At 40.4% G+C, this 13,763-nt stretch overlaps 1 protein-coding gene across 4 annotated transcripts in view; it reads left to right on the forward strand.

Moving 5' to 3' along the window:
• Positions 1-4,553: 4,553 nt before the first annotated feature.
• The window catches only part of slc8a1b (solute carrier family 8 member 1b), a 155,113-nt gene continuing 145,903 nt past the window's right edge, over positions 4,554-13,763 (forward strand). Inside the window, exon 1 of one of the 4 annotated variants that reach the window (XM_080869426.1) lies at positions 4,554-5,070. The gene's annotated coding sequence lies outside the window, so the exon portion shown is untranslated. The remainder of the gene's footprint in view (positions 5,071-13,763) is intronic. The other 3 variants (XM_080869428.1, XM_080869425.1, XM_080869427.1) reach the window with 3 other exon arrangements.

Here is a 13,763-nt window from a genome sequence, read left to right on the forward strand (position 1 = left end):
GAATGAAGAACACAAACTTTGTCCAAAAACCTCTCATGTTTAGCTGTTTTTTTTGTAAAAAGATAACAATGTTAGCCTTTTCTGCAGCTATAGAGGATTTATGGCATCACTCTTGGCTGGAAGCAGTGCTTAATCAATGGAAAAAACACAAACTTTGTCCAAAAACCTCTCATGTTTAGCTGTTTTCCACTTTTTCTTTGGTCATTTTAGCCTTTTTGGCCAGGGTGAAGGGAGTATCTGCCATCAAACAAGAAGACAGCCACATGTAACTATGACGATGATTGCTAGTTCACCTTACATGCATTAATTTAATAACGTGGTTAGCTTACACATGAACAACATTAAGCTACTCACGCAGAGAAGAACGGCTGCTGCTGCCATCATCATCATCCATCATCATTTCTGCTACACTGGCAGGGCTACGGGCCACGACTCTAATCTTCGGGTTTTTGGGGGATGTTGCTAACTTCGGGTCCGATAACAGGCAACCCACCCGCAGTAGATGTGCTCGGTGTGAGGTCTCGCAGCAAGCTATCAAATACGGTGCATTTCTCGGCTTTTAAAAAAACGCCATGCGTTGCCAGGTGTTCCATCAGATTCGAGGAGTTACCTCCTTTGCACAGTATCACCTTAAAGCACTTGTTGCAGGCTGCTGAGTTTGCATCTTTTGCTGTGAAATACAGCCAGACTTTTGACCGCTTCGCCTTGGGCATTTTTAATCTGTAGCTCTGCTCTAAAAGAACGTACGTACCTGGGCCCGCCTACTATCCTTGGAAAGGTAAAATGATTGGCTAGAATCTAAAGTGTATGACATCTCAGGAAAAAAAAGCACCGAAATGTGCGCTGCTTTTCGGTCTGGCTACTACTGTTTATGTCAGAACCGGTGCTATAATGGCACCGGATACTGGTACCCATCCCTACTGATGAGTCATAATTTCTCCATAAGAAAGTAGATTGTGGCTAAATAGGAAGTACTTATTTGAAGAATTTGGCAATTCATTTTAACAGTTTAGAATTGTGTACATATATTTTTATTTTAGTGGTACAAAAAGGTCAACAACTATATTCAAAGGTATCTTTTGAATTTCTCTGATATTAATGTTATTGATCCTGTTGTTGTAAATCAACAAAGTATAGCAGATCATATTCTACATGATTCAACAGAGTATGATAAGCAGAGCAGTTATAAAAGAGACACCGAGCCAGAGTTTGCATGCATGAAATTATTGTAGCAGTAACCATGTATTTAGACTTTAAATGTATTTCTAATTTCTCCTTTCTACTTGAGATTAGTGGGACATGAAGTTAAACTAAGGACCACATTCATTTTTCTTGCTCATATGCCTATAGTGGCATTTATGCCCATAGGAATAGTTTGTCACAAACCGGTCTGAGTGAAATGTGCTAAACGGCTGCATTCCGTTTGCAACCACACTGCCTATTGCACATTTCACAGCATATTTCTCCCTTTCTTTCTGCAACACATTAGGTTTTTCAGGTTGCTACTGTTTGTAAGGAGTTGGAGATAGTGGAGTAATGTTTCTTGCCTTGAGCTTTTTGCCTCAGAGACAATGCACGTTAATCAGCATAACTGTGAATGATCCCAGTCTGCTAAATGGCTAATTTTATACTGTTGTCCCTCTACCTGTTTTCCAATTGTGTCATATCCCATCAATTTAAAGCTATACCTTTATTTAACCTATGTCCCCTGCATATGCTTGCTGTGCTCCTGCAATTTTAGCAGGATTGTTTGATTGACAGTTGTGAGAATTTCTGTGCTCTGAGGAGGCACACAGGGCTGCAACACCTCTGAATTATGAATGAACAGGCTCAAGCTCTTACCTTCCTGTGTCAATGGAGCACATGCAGTCTATGGGCGTTCTATTCAGCTTTTCCTCATTAACACCTTTTAAAAATAATTTGGAAGAAATAAATGTAAAAACAAATGCACTGACCTGAAACGATTAATTGAACAGTTTGAATTTCCATTTAGTACATCTGTTAGTGTGATCTTCAAAGTTAACAAAATCCTCTTTCCCGAACCTTAAAAACCTCATTTCAGATACCCATGCCTTTCTCTGCTCTATAGCATCACCCTGCCAAGCCTGTAGTAAATCAGCTGGTGAGCTGGCTGCATCACCAGGCAGAATTTATGGGCTCATGGCTCATCATCTCCAGGGATTTCACCTAATACCACCTATGGGTTAATCCAGGAGTCTTCTTTGCGATTTCTTTGACACTCATCATGCAGCCCATTATTCATCCCATCTGACAACTCTTGTTTCCCGATTGTACTCCTCTAACCTCATTACCCAACCATTCACTTCCTCAGTAAACCACCTTATCTGTTTTTCTGCTTCCTGACTCTCCAGCTGTTTCTCTTATAAGACCTGTGACACTTGCTTTGCCCTCTGCCTCTGAGTTGGGAAAACATCCCTCTGGCCTATTAGCTTTGCTTCTGCTCCTCTTTAAATTACTTCCCAGCTTCCATTCTGTTGTCGATTCTCGTGTTGACTCTATCTGAGTCTGAATCTTTCTCTTTCTCAGAATGAGAAAGGAAAAAGATTTAGTCATAGCAAGAGCTTGTCTATTCTGTTTCACTGCTTGATTCTATATTTTCCCATCAAGCTAGTATCTGTCACTTGCTTTAGTGTCCCTTTCAGAGCCCTTTTGTCTGCTGCAGTCTGCATCTATCCAAATCTATACCCCCTGGTTGCTGATCCTGCCTTTTGAAGTGTTATACCCAAGTTGCCTTTATTTGTTTGTTCAGGTCTCTCTTCAAAAGTCTGTTTTTGAAGGTATAAATTCTTGTTTTTACACATGCAGATGTGTACTAGATGTCTAAATTCACATACTCTTGGTGATTTTTTGCTTTACTTCAGATTTCCCCCCTGTGACAGGGCACTTAACCTAAAACTGGATTAGGATTATCTGTTTTCACATAAATTAATATACTGTGCTCGCCTTCTTCATCTGATAGGACTGACAGGTTAGACAAGATTTTTGGATCAACTTATTAGCTGTATGCGGCAACCTTATGATTATTGCATAAGATGCTAACTCAGAGAGAAAAATGATATCATCTTCCCATCACATGGCTGGGAGAAGTAGGGGAATGGCATGAAGTAAAATTCCAATTAACCAGTAATCATAAAGGGAATCACTCCTTTAATCACTGCTACTTCTAATGAAAAGATTCATATGAATAAATACAAAATGAATCATGTTACCTGACAGCAGAATCTGACCTTTGTGCATTAGCAGTCAATTCCTCAAATCTGTTTATTTCCTTGTTGTTAAAATCGGTATCTTTGACCGCCTTCCAGTTAAGTGATGATCATATTGAATGGTTTGCAGTGCAGAACCGTGTACTGACTGATGGACCAAACTGTTTTCATGAAGCGTATGACTGGCCTTAGAGTGCCAACAAATCATGTTTTCTTGTATAAAACAAAAAAAAAAATGGATACTCTATTACTGAAGACTAATCTTTTGAAAAACTGTAGTCCTGTGGTTTCTACATCTATGGAGGTTTCTGTTGCTGGAACGCAGTCTTTTCTTTCACAAAACACTGTTTCAACACCCATCTTGCTCATACATTTGATTTGTAGCTCAAATCCATGTATTCAGTTGTTGTGCAGTTGAATATTTCTTCTTCCTTTGGCACAGCTGATCAAGACATCCTGATTGAAAGACTCATTATTGTAACTCGTTATTCCTTTGCCTGAGCAAACCATCCCTGGATCTTTTACAAACAGCCCAACATCCTACAAGGCTTCTCACCATGCAGGTCTTCTAAAAGGTGTCACGTGACACTGATTCTATCCTCTTTTGGGATCACTTTCAGAGCACTTCTTGGGCAGATACCTCTCTATATTAAAATAAACTTTTGCATTCATATGTAACTACTAAGTTCTGACATTAAAACAATTGCTTTTCGGTGTTCTCATAGTCGACTCCTGCATGTGAATGTTAGTCTGTTGTAAAAGATGTTGTTAGCTGCGTCCAAGTCACCCCTGGTTTCCATTATGACCTCTCCCCCTTGCAACACTCCTATACGCACTGTCTTTTCCAACTACAACATAAAAGAAAATCTTTGCACAGGACATTTTAAGGGCTGAGCAAGGTGAGATGAGGAGACGCTGGGGATTAAATGGAGAGTCCTGGGATAAGGGGACAAAAGCTTCAAGCCTCAGGGAGGGAATGGTCAAGAAACTGGTTGCTACACCTACATGATACTTTGTTCTTGTGCATGTGATCCAATAATAATGATAAACCTCTCTTAAGAAAGAAAATTAAGACATGGATTATCATAACAGCGTGACATGTTTTTGGACTATTTTCAAATGGACATTCCTGTAAGCGAATATGCCAGTAACGGAGGGGGGCAGAGTATCCGAGAGAGAAACACACAGTGTGTATGGACCTATAAACACACATGCTGAGAGAGCGAGAGGGAGAGAGAGGGAGGGAGAGAGAGAGAGAAGAAGGGAGAGAGAGACAGAGGCTGAGCTGATCCTCAGTCGGTTTGTGAGGGAACAGGCGAAAGAGAGACCTGCTCACACGCTGACACACATACACACACACGCACACACACACACAGGCACACTCTCAGTCTCATACACTCTCGCTCTCTTACTCGCGCTTGGGGGGGGGGGACGGGAAGGGAAGAATGAGGAAGAAGTCCGATCTGCTGCGAGCCTTGTCCCAACAAATGCGGGCATGCTAATGAAGCACCGCTCCGGTCATCCGATCATACAGGTCAGCCGGGTCGAACTACATGGAAACGAGGAGTAGGCAACAAACGAAGATAACAGCAACAAATAACCAGGCGCTGCATGGGAATCCAGACTCTTCCCTCCTGTCGTGCGTCTCGATCGGTGGATACGCCGTCTTGGCTGGCATATAAGAGCTCCCTGCGTCTCCATTACCATTCCCCACCACTGGCTTACCTCTACTACTACTACTACTCCTCCTCTTACTCCTTGTTCTACTAATATTATTAGTAGAGCTACAGTGCAGCTTTTACTACGGACTTCTCCGGATCGTGGCCACTCAAGGGATTAAAAGGTAGGCACTCTGCAGTTTTCTGGGTGTGCTTCATTACGGATAATGACATTAATAGCGAGGTGGGCAGCTTTGCATACATTTTGCGGCTTTGTCTGGTAAAAGCAAGTTTTACACAGGGAGGTAAAGTGAATGGGATGGAAAGCGGACCCTTTCGTCTCGTGGAGCTCCGACTGAAGACTGAAAGCACCATGCGTTGGAAGGGTTTGGATGCAGTGTGGAAACGATGTTCCCTCACTCCCATTCTCCCCCACCGAGCTTTCCACACTGCGCCTTTCTTCCACTGTGATTTGGGAATGTACATAGATTGAAGCTTGGGCTTAGAAAGAACCGAGTACGATGGGAGGTGCTTATCAATGTTTTTTCGCCAAAGTGAACAGACAGCATGGTTTCATGGGGTGTATTTCTTTTTTTTTTCTTTATTTGCTCTACACATCCACGCTCCTTCCACGCTCTCCACTCCTCTAGCCGCCTGCCCCACTTATTTATAGAGGAGTCATTACGGATGCAGAGCACGTTCAGACAGCCATGCTCTCACCTTTTTATAGGCGTTCAATGTGGAAGTTGGGTGACAAACATTCGCAACCAAAGCTAAATTTCCCTGCTCTGTATGGTAATCCTTGTAAAGAGTGAATGCGCATTGAAAGACACATTTGAGCAATTCTGCAGGTTCCATGTCCTGTGCGCCAAGCAGTGCAATTCGGAGGTGATGGAGTGCCTTTGTGCATCAGTGGAGAGCAGGTTTCGGGGAAAACCTGCGCGTGGACCCGGTGTTTGAGTTTCAGTGGGCTTCTGATTTAGTACTTTTTTACTAACAAGTTGGATTTAAAGACACAGAGGGGAAAACTGGCTTAATTTTTGTTTAATTTTCTGTCTGCTTTTGGCAAAGGTTTTTAAACCAAACGGTAGCAGAGCTTCACATATTAGTTAATGTAAACCTATACCGTAAAGTAATTATTGCCCCCGTGTGACACTCCAAGTGTCTCATCTGTTGAGGATTACTTGGCAAATCAGGCAGGTATCATGTAGGCTTTCTAGGCATTTCGCTTTCACCTGACATGAGTCGGGGCTTTAATGGTCATGACACAGAGGAACTGGAGCTCGTTCAGTGTGGATGATATAAAATATTTATTTTTAACAATAAAAAAAGAATGTCAGTCAGCCTTTACAGCTTTATTTAACTCCTAGCAGTGCTGCATTTATTTATTTATTTATTTTTAAAGAACTCGTCCTGCTGCAGTGGTGTTAATCCAGAGTAGGTATTAAGACAAAACAGTTTAAGATTTTCGGTAACAGACCCATTTTCCAATAATAAAATTGGAACTTTTTCCATATCAGACACCAGATTCAGGTCGCCTCTCAGTGGGTGTACATTAGGCTTGTTCTTAACCTGGTTGTGTGAGAATGTACCACACATGCACGCAACTTCCACACTTGTAGGTGACAGCTAAAGCTAAGTCAGTGCTCAGTGTCTGAGAGGAAGCTGAGTCTGTGACTAGACGTTTAACTGTATCTGATGTAAATGTAATAATTCTGTATTATTAATGCCATGAGTGTACTGAAAAAAATTCCACGTCGGATATGAATTTTTTTTTTTCATTAAAGGACGGGAATTTTTGTTTTAATCCTAATAGTAATAGTTCAGTTTAAGGCTTTGTTTTCCTCTATGATTGTTAGGTTATGCTAACATTAGGTCAAAATGACTTTTTTTCAAGAATGACATCATTTGAAAAAAATATTTCCATTCATCTTTTTTCCCCACACATCCCTAAGCTGTTCTGCTTCTTTCAGCAAAAGAGACCCTGTTCACTATAGTTTAAAGTAAACAAGAACAAATTAGGTGATGAGAAAATCATGAGAAAAACAGTAAATTTTGCTACATCTCAGACATTCCCTTGTAAAGTAAATGCTCCTTTTTCACTGTTTTGCCACATTTTTTGTCAAGGTGTTTATGCTAATACAGTCAGTTCAACACTCAATGGGCAAGTAATTAGCCATTCAAGATGAGCTCAGAGACAGGGTCTATCTATTAGAAATCAGTGTGCAGTTTGGTGCAGTCACTGAGATTTATCATTATTTTTAGTAATTAATTATGCTGATTAGTGGGAATCCTTAGTTTAATTTGTGGGTGTATTGCTATAAAATAATGCTGGTATAGATTCAACGAGATCCTGGGAGATTTTGGACCATATTAACATGATAACATGACATGGTTACTGCCAGTTTGTGATGAGAATCTCCCACATCCCAAAAGTGCTGTCTTTGGATTGAGATCAGGTGACAATAGAGGTCATTTGAGTACAGTGAAGTCATCACCATGTTCAAGAAACCAGTTTGAGATGACTTGACCTTTGTGACAATGTTCGTTATCCTGCTGGAAGCAGCCATCAGAAGATGGGCATAGTCAGCAACTATACACATGTAGGCTATGGCGGTTAAATGATGCTCTATTGATAGTAAGAGGGCCAAAGTGTGTTAAAAAATCCCCCAGCAGCAGCAGCAGCAGTGTGAACCAGAAAAGGCAGTATGGATTCATGTTTTTGTATTGTTTATGGCATATTCTGACCCTACGATCAGCACAGAAATCAGACGCTCATCAAAACAGGCAACACTTTTCCAGTCTTCTATTGTTCACTTTTGATTAGGCTGTTCTTAGCTGACAGGAGAAACACCTGGTGAGGTCTTCTGCTGCTGTGAGTTCAGAGATGCCCTTCTGCATGCCTTGGTTGTAATGAGTGGTTATTGCCGCCTTCCTATTAGCTTGAAGCAGCATAGCCAGTCTCCTCTGACCTCTGACATCAACAAAGCATTTTCACCCAGAGAACTGCCACTCACTGGATATTTTCTTCTTATTTCAAGCATTCTCTCTAAACTCTAGAGAACCTGTCTCACATCAGCAACCATGGCATGTTCAGATTCACTTAAGTCATCGTTCTTCCCCAACTTGAATGGGTTGTCCTGATATACTTAAATGCACTGAGTTGCTCCTCCTTGTGTTCTATGTGCCATCCATGAGTATATATCAGTAAAGTCAAATACAAATACTAAAATAGTAATGGTGGATAGAAAATTTATTAAAGGCTTTGTAAAGATCATTACTTATACACTATGCTAAACTGTGAAAGTTAAAAAAGCAATACTCAGTTCAATAAGATCATTAGAAGGAAATGAACATGATTTATTGATGTTCAAATTCAGTTTTAGATATTTAGTGGTTAGACTCAGCTGGCCCATCACACCAGAATTTAATCCCAGCAGTGATAGAGATTAGGGCAGGACCCCCGGGAGTTTAGATGCTGGTAGTGGAGATGACGACACAGGCTTGAATGGAGGCTGAGTAATAGGGAGGAGGTTGGTTGCATGAAGGCATCTGCAAGATGTTTGGACTTGATCAGTGTTGTCACAATCAGCTTGACAGCATGGGAAACTGGAAATGGTGTAAAGCTTAGATTAGCTGCAAAAATCAGGGAAGCAGAGATGTGTGGCGACAGATCTTCCTTATCTAACTTATGCATAGGCTTCATTTCTGTAAGTGCTATGTGTTTAGTCTTAGTCAACAAAGCCAATGGCCATTGTACCTTTATTTTTGAGTGAATAGCGTTTACAGGAAATGGAAGCTTTCTGGAGTCATTAGTTGATTTGAATACTGAGTATTAGACAAGTGTCGGTGAAATAGGTCCAAATATGTTTATGTTTACATGCATTGTGTCAAAGAAAAACATTTGACTTTTTATAAGATGTTTGGCGTAGAACATTTTCATATTTGGAACTCTTGGCTTAAACAAGACAAAACTAGACACTTAAAAAATAAAGCTATATAGTTTGTTGATTGCTGTTCAGAAGAGAACTGGTGCACTGACGTATCTAATTATTTACATGTGGTGACTGTTAACTAGAAAGGAAATGCTAAGTCCAGTATTCATTATCAGCTTCAACTTCCCTTTATTTACTGAGCAATTGCACCCAAGTAGTGTCTGCAGGTTAAATAACAGCAACTGACACAAACAATAGCTTGTGTCCAGCTCCTCAAGGGAATGTAACTCTTAAGCTGCTAGATGCTTCTTTATGATCCCTAAGCTAGTCACAAACATTGTCTGTCAGCAGTTTGTGTGCAGTGGTTTTATTAGTGTTTATTTTCTTGATAATATCATCCTCCCTGTGATAAAAAACAAACAAACAGGTTTTTGACAGTACTGCAAGAGGTCTAAAGTGGCACAGTCACAGGCAATAAAACAAAAACAGAGCTGGAAGTCGCTAAAATGCTCCATAGAGCTGAAGAAACCTACTGTGAAATTATTTTTTTGGTTACACAATATGATGTCACCTCATGACTGGTGGAAGGGCACTGTCAAAAATACTTTTTTCAATGTTTCACTATTTCAGATTACAAAATACATGAAGCTATTGTGAAGATTTAATTGGCTGCTGGTGGCGTGTAACATTGTTACTGCATGTTCCTAGAAAATTGCTTAATTTTTAGGAAGCCCGATGACATAAACTATATAACCACATAAGATAAAACCACAGAATTCTTGTGAAATTTGAACCTATTGAAGAAAGGGGAAGATGTCATCTCTTTAGCAAAATGTACATAATGCAGGATATTTTTACCCACGTGCTTCCTTATGTGGATTATACCATAAACATAGAAAGGGTTAAAGATGGCAAAGTTGAAGATAATTATGTGCCTTATATCATTTCCCATCTCTTGAATGAGTAGGGAACTGTAAATAAGGGAAATCATTTGGTAATTTGTTTCAGCCTTTAACAATTTAGTTCTTTTTTTTGGTCTTGCACAACTCCTGTTTCTTCATCATTGCCCTCCCACACATTCATGTCTTTTATCACAACCCAGGTATTCAGATAGTCATTGGTCAGACGTAAAAGTAGGAAATAACCCAGTGTACTGCAGTGGCAGTCTGATCATTTCCACCTCTACAAGTGTAATAATATGACAGGACGTCTTTGTCGGGGGACTGGCTGTTAGAGAGATCCAGATAAAAAGGCTCAACATCATTCTAATGATGGTAAATGCAGACCATTAATCTTCAGTTGTTTCCAGGCGATAGTGTGTGTGTGTGTGTGTGTCTATTTTGGCCTGTGCTTGCACTCACATTCAGTGGAATATCCCTGTGGTTTTATTTCATTTGAAGAGGTGAGATTATGTTAGATTAGCCTCCTGTTTGCTACCTTGTATTTTTTCTTTTCATCTGCCTGTCTCTGATTCTCCTTATGGTACTGTTTTCCACATTACACTCCTCTCCTTCAGTCCCTTTCTTCTTACATCTCTTGTGCTCCCATTCTTATTTACTTTACCACATTTCTTTGTCTCGCTTTCACTCACTGGTTTAAATATTTCATTATCGCTGCCTGTCCCATAGTGAGGAAAATGCATCGCAGATAGGCTGAGAGCAGCACGCTGAGGCTGTTACCTTCACTCACTGCATTCTCAAGCACAGCATTTCATTTTAATTTAAAATAATTTTCAATTATTTTACCACTATGTTATTTGCAAAAATATGTGATTCAGTTTCAGATAAACATTAGAAGTTTATGCAAAATGTGAGGTCTTGTCTTATGTATTCCTCCTGACTTCTCTCTGTCCTTGCTCTGTTTCCTGTTGGTCTGATCAGCTGCCTTCTTGGCATCTTTGGGTGCTATCTTCAAAGGCTCTCAAGACATAACAGTTCTGGGCCAGAGAAGCAACAGCTTGTTTCGCTGCAGCACATGGTTTTCGTTTCGTTAACTTTACGCTTTCTGTCTTTGCTGTTGCCTCTGGGGAGTAAGATTCAGTGGTCCAGTTTCTGTGTCTGTTGTCTTTTTCTGAGGCTGGATTTTCGTCTGCTGTGTTCTTCTTGAAATGGAGCCAAGTTTTTGAGGTCATAACACTAGGGAAAATCATGACGGATATTCTGAAACCTGATATTTCAATTAGAAAATCCAAAATAGCAGCCACTGTTCAGCCACAAAGCCACTCAAGCACTAACAACAGACACGTTCCCTAAAGTTTGGCTCTGATACGATCCAGGTCATTATCTTTTCCTTTATCAAGTGGCCATTAATGTTACAGGATGTTCTTACAGGATGTATTTTGCAGGCAAGAAACAAGCCCTGAACTGTAAACAGTGTGGGTGATTATCTTATGTCATCTGAAGTGTAATCTTCTGATAAAGCGTTAAGCAACCAAAACTGTGTAAGGTAGGTCTATCAAGGATTCCTGTTCGTGAGGATGAATTTTAAGCAAGCCAGATGGAAAAAATGGAGGAAGGAACAGAAACTGGAGTGCTTACCCAGGGTTAGCCAATGAACTGTGTTATATTAGGAACTGTGGCATGCGCAGCTGATAGTATATACATAATCTACTGCTTTATTTTTTAAGAATGCAGACTATTAACTATGTTTTATGGTAAAAGCTAGGAGACTCAAGCCCCAAGGGGAAAGGAAGAAAACCTGGAAGTAGTTTAAATGACCAAACGATCTAAAAACAGCCAGCAACTGCTGTATTTTGTGCAGTTTAACACAATTCACCCTTCCTCTGTTTGTGAGAGGGCTCTGGCAGCTCCAGTGTTGTTGTCACTGCAATAATTTATTCATCCTTATGTTTTTTCCTGTTTGTCCTATTCGGGGTCACAGACCCATCAAAATTGCACAGATGAACTGAATCATTTGAACAGATAAAAACACAGGAAAAACACTATAGTGCAGCGGTCCCCAACCCCCGGGCCTCGGACCAATACTGGTCCGTGAGTCGTTTGGTACCGGGCCGCGAGAGTTGAGGCTCAGGTGTCAAATGTATAGTTTTCAGGGTTTTTATCGGTTTTCAGCGTTATTTTGTTATCGTTTTTATCGTTTACTCGGTTTTCCTGGGTCTTTTCACGTGTGTTATGAATAAATCTTCTTTTTTTCAGTACCGGTACTGGTTTTATTTTGTTGTATTTATCCGTGACACCTTAAAGGCCGGTCCATGAAAATATTGTCGGGCATAAACCGGTCCGTGGCACAAAAAAGGTTGGGAACCACTGCTATAGTGAGCAATAAAGGCCGTGGGTTTTTAAGCAAGTGAGTTGCCGTGGACCAGTAAGTACCAGAAAGTACCAAAAGCAAAGTATTTCAAAAGCTGACTGAGCTCTCCTCCACATCACAGATAAGAAAGGCATAACGGCACTAATTGTGACCTTCCATTAGTAGCTTATGCTGTGCCATTTGTAGTTTTTTTCCTGTGCTTATGGACTTCTAGAGCAGTTTTTTTAAGTTGGAGGGCTGAATTTCCTAGTTCCCAGTTGGAATTTTCAACTGGAACACCCCCTAAAGTTGGAACACAAACTTTGGAGCAGCCTCACCAACCCTGACTTCACAACCCAAGATGGCGGCATGCATGTAAACGGCAGTAAAACTGTGAAACTTGTTATCAGGACAGCCACAGTTGTGTATTTGTGACTGGCTAAATAAGCCATATGAACAGCATTGAACAAGTTCTATCCATGAACGTGCTGCAGTGATGTTTTTAAGCCCCGCAAAATAAACAAGTGTGGTGCTTGTGGAGTAGGGCCTGCTGTGATTTTGGCCTTGTTTGGGTGTGTCCTGCCTTAGGTTACAAAAATGGTGGCAAATAACTCTACAATTAAGAGAGTGCTTAAGGTCAGAGAAAGGTGAGTTCTAGTGCCAGAGAGCCTTGCTGGGTTGCAGCTAGAGAGCTGTGTGTGGTGGCTGCTTACTGCTGCTCTGTGGAGAGGAGTGTGTGTTTTGTTGACTTAGCCTTTTTTTTTTTTTTTACTTATTTTTCAGTTTAGTGACTAACTCCTGGGTTTGGTTGTTTCCTTTCTTTTAAAGGTGATAGTCGTTTGTCCGTCTGTTTCAGTTTCATTCGTAATAAAAACATTAATAAAAACCTTTAATTTAACAAGTTCACCTTCATGTCACCTTTTTTTTTTCAACCCAGACACTTCTTGTCACTTTCCCACATACCCTGTATGTTTTAGGGGAACGTTAAAGGTCCAATTGCTAATTGGCAATAATAAATGAATGGCTCTACCTCGCTAAGCAGGAAAACAAACCACATTTTCCTTCCTTTTCTGACATTACTACTGGAAACATGCAAAGACTTGTAGCAATATACTGCTTCTGTTTGACATAAAAATGTACCTGCACCAATTGAGCAACATCAATCATAGTAAAATTCCCACTCACGGCTAATTTAGAGGGATGGTTTACTGAATTTCTACAAACCTACCCTGTTCCAGGTTCAGTTGTAATTTTTCTTTTGTCCTTTTTGACCATATCTACAAATTTTGCGACCTTTATAACCTCCAATTGTGTCGTGAAGCTTTAGAACATACACTCTATTGAATGGAGAAGAACTGGCTTTTGGTGTTATGTTCAGCCATCTGCCTTTTAGAAAAATGACATCTCTAAGTGAAAACAGCCAAATTCCAGAGCACACTGAATTATTGATCAGTTGGAAAAGTAACATAAAGGCTTTTGTGACCACACAAGAAGCCCATATAAGGCAAGGAGCTGCTGACTAGCATTAACCAAGGGGGAAATGGTTTCTTATGACCTTGGCAAATTGAAGTTTAATTAAGTAGACATGTAATTTTGTTGAGAGTTGATTTTCCTAATGTCTGAGCACAAAGCTCTTACACCACAGCAGAGCCCACTCAGTAAACATCGGGGCAGCAGTTAAACATTTGGTCCAT

This window comes from Rhamphochromis sp. 'chilingali', assembly GCF_963969265.1.
Source record: "Rhamphochromis sp. 'chilingali' genome assembly, chromosome: 20".
Lineage (NCBI taxonomy): Eukaryota > Metazoa > Chordata > Actinopteri > Cichliformes > Cichlidae > Rhamphochromis > Rhamphochromis sp. 'chilingali'.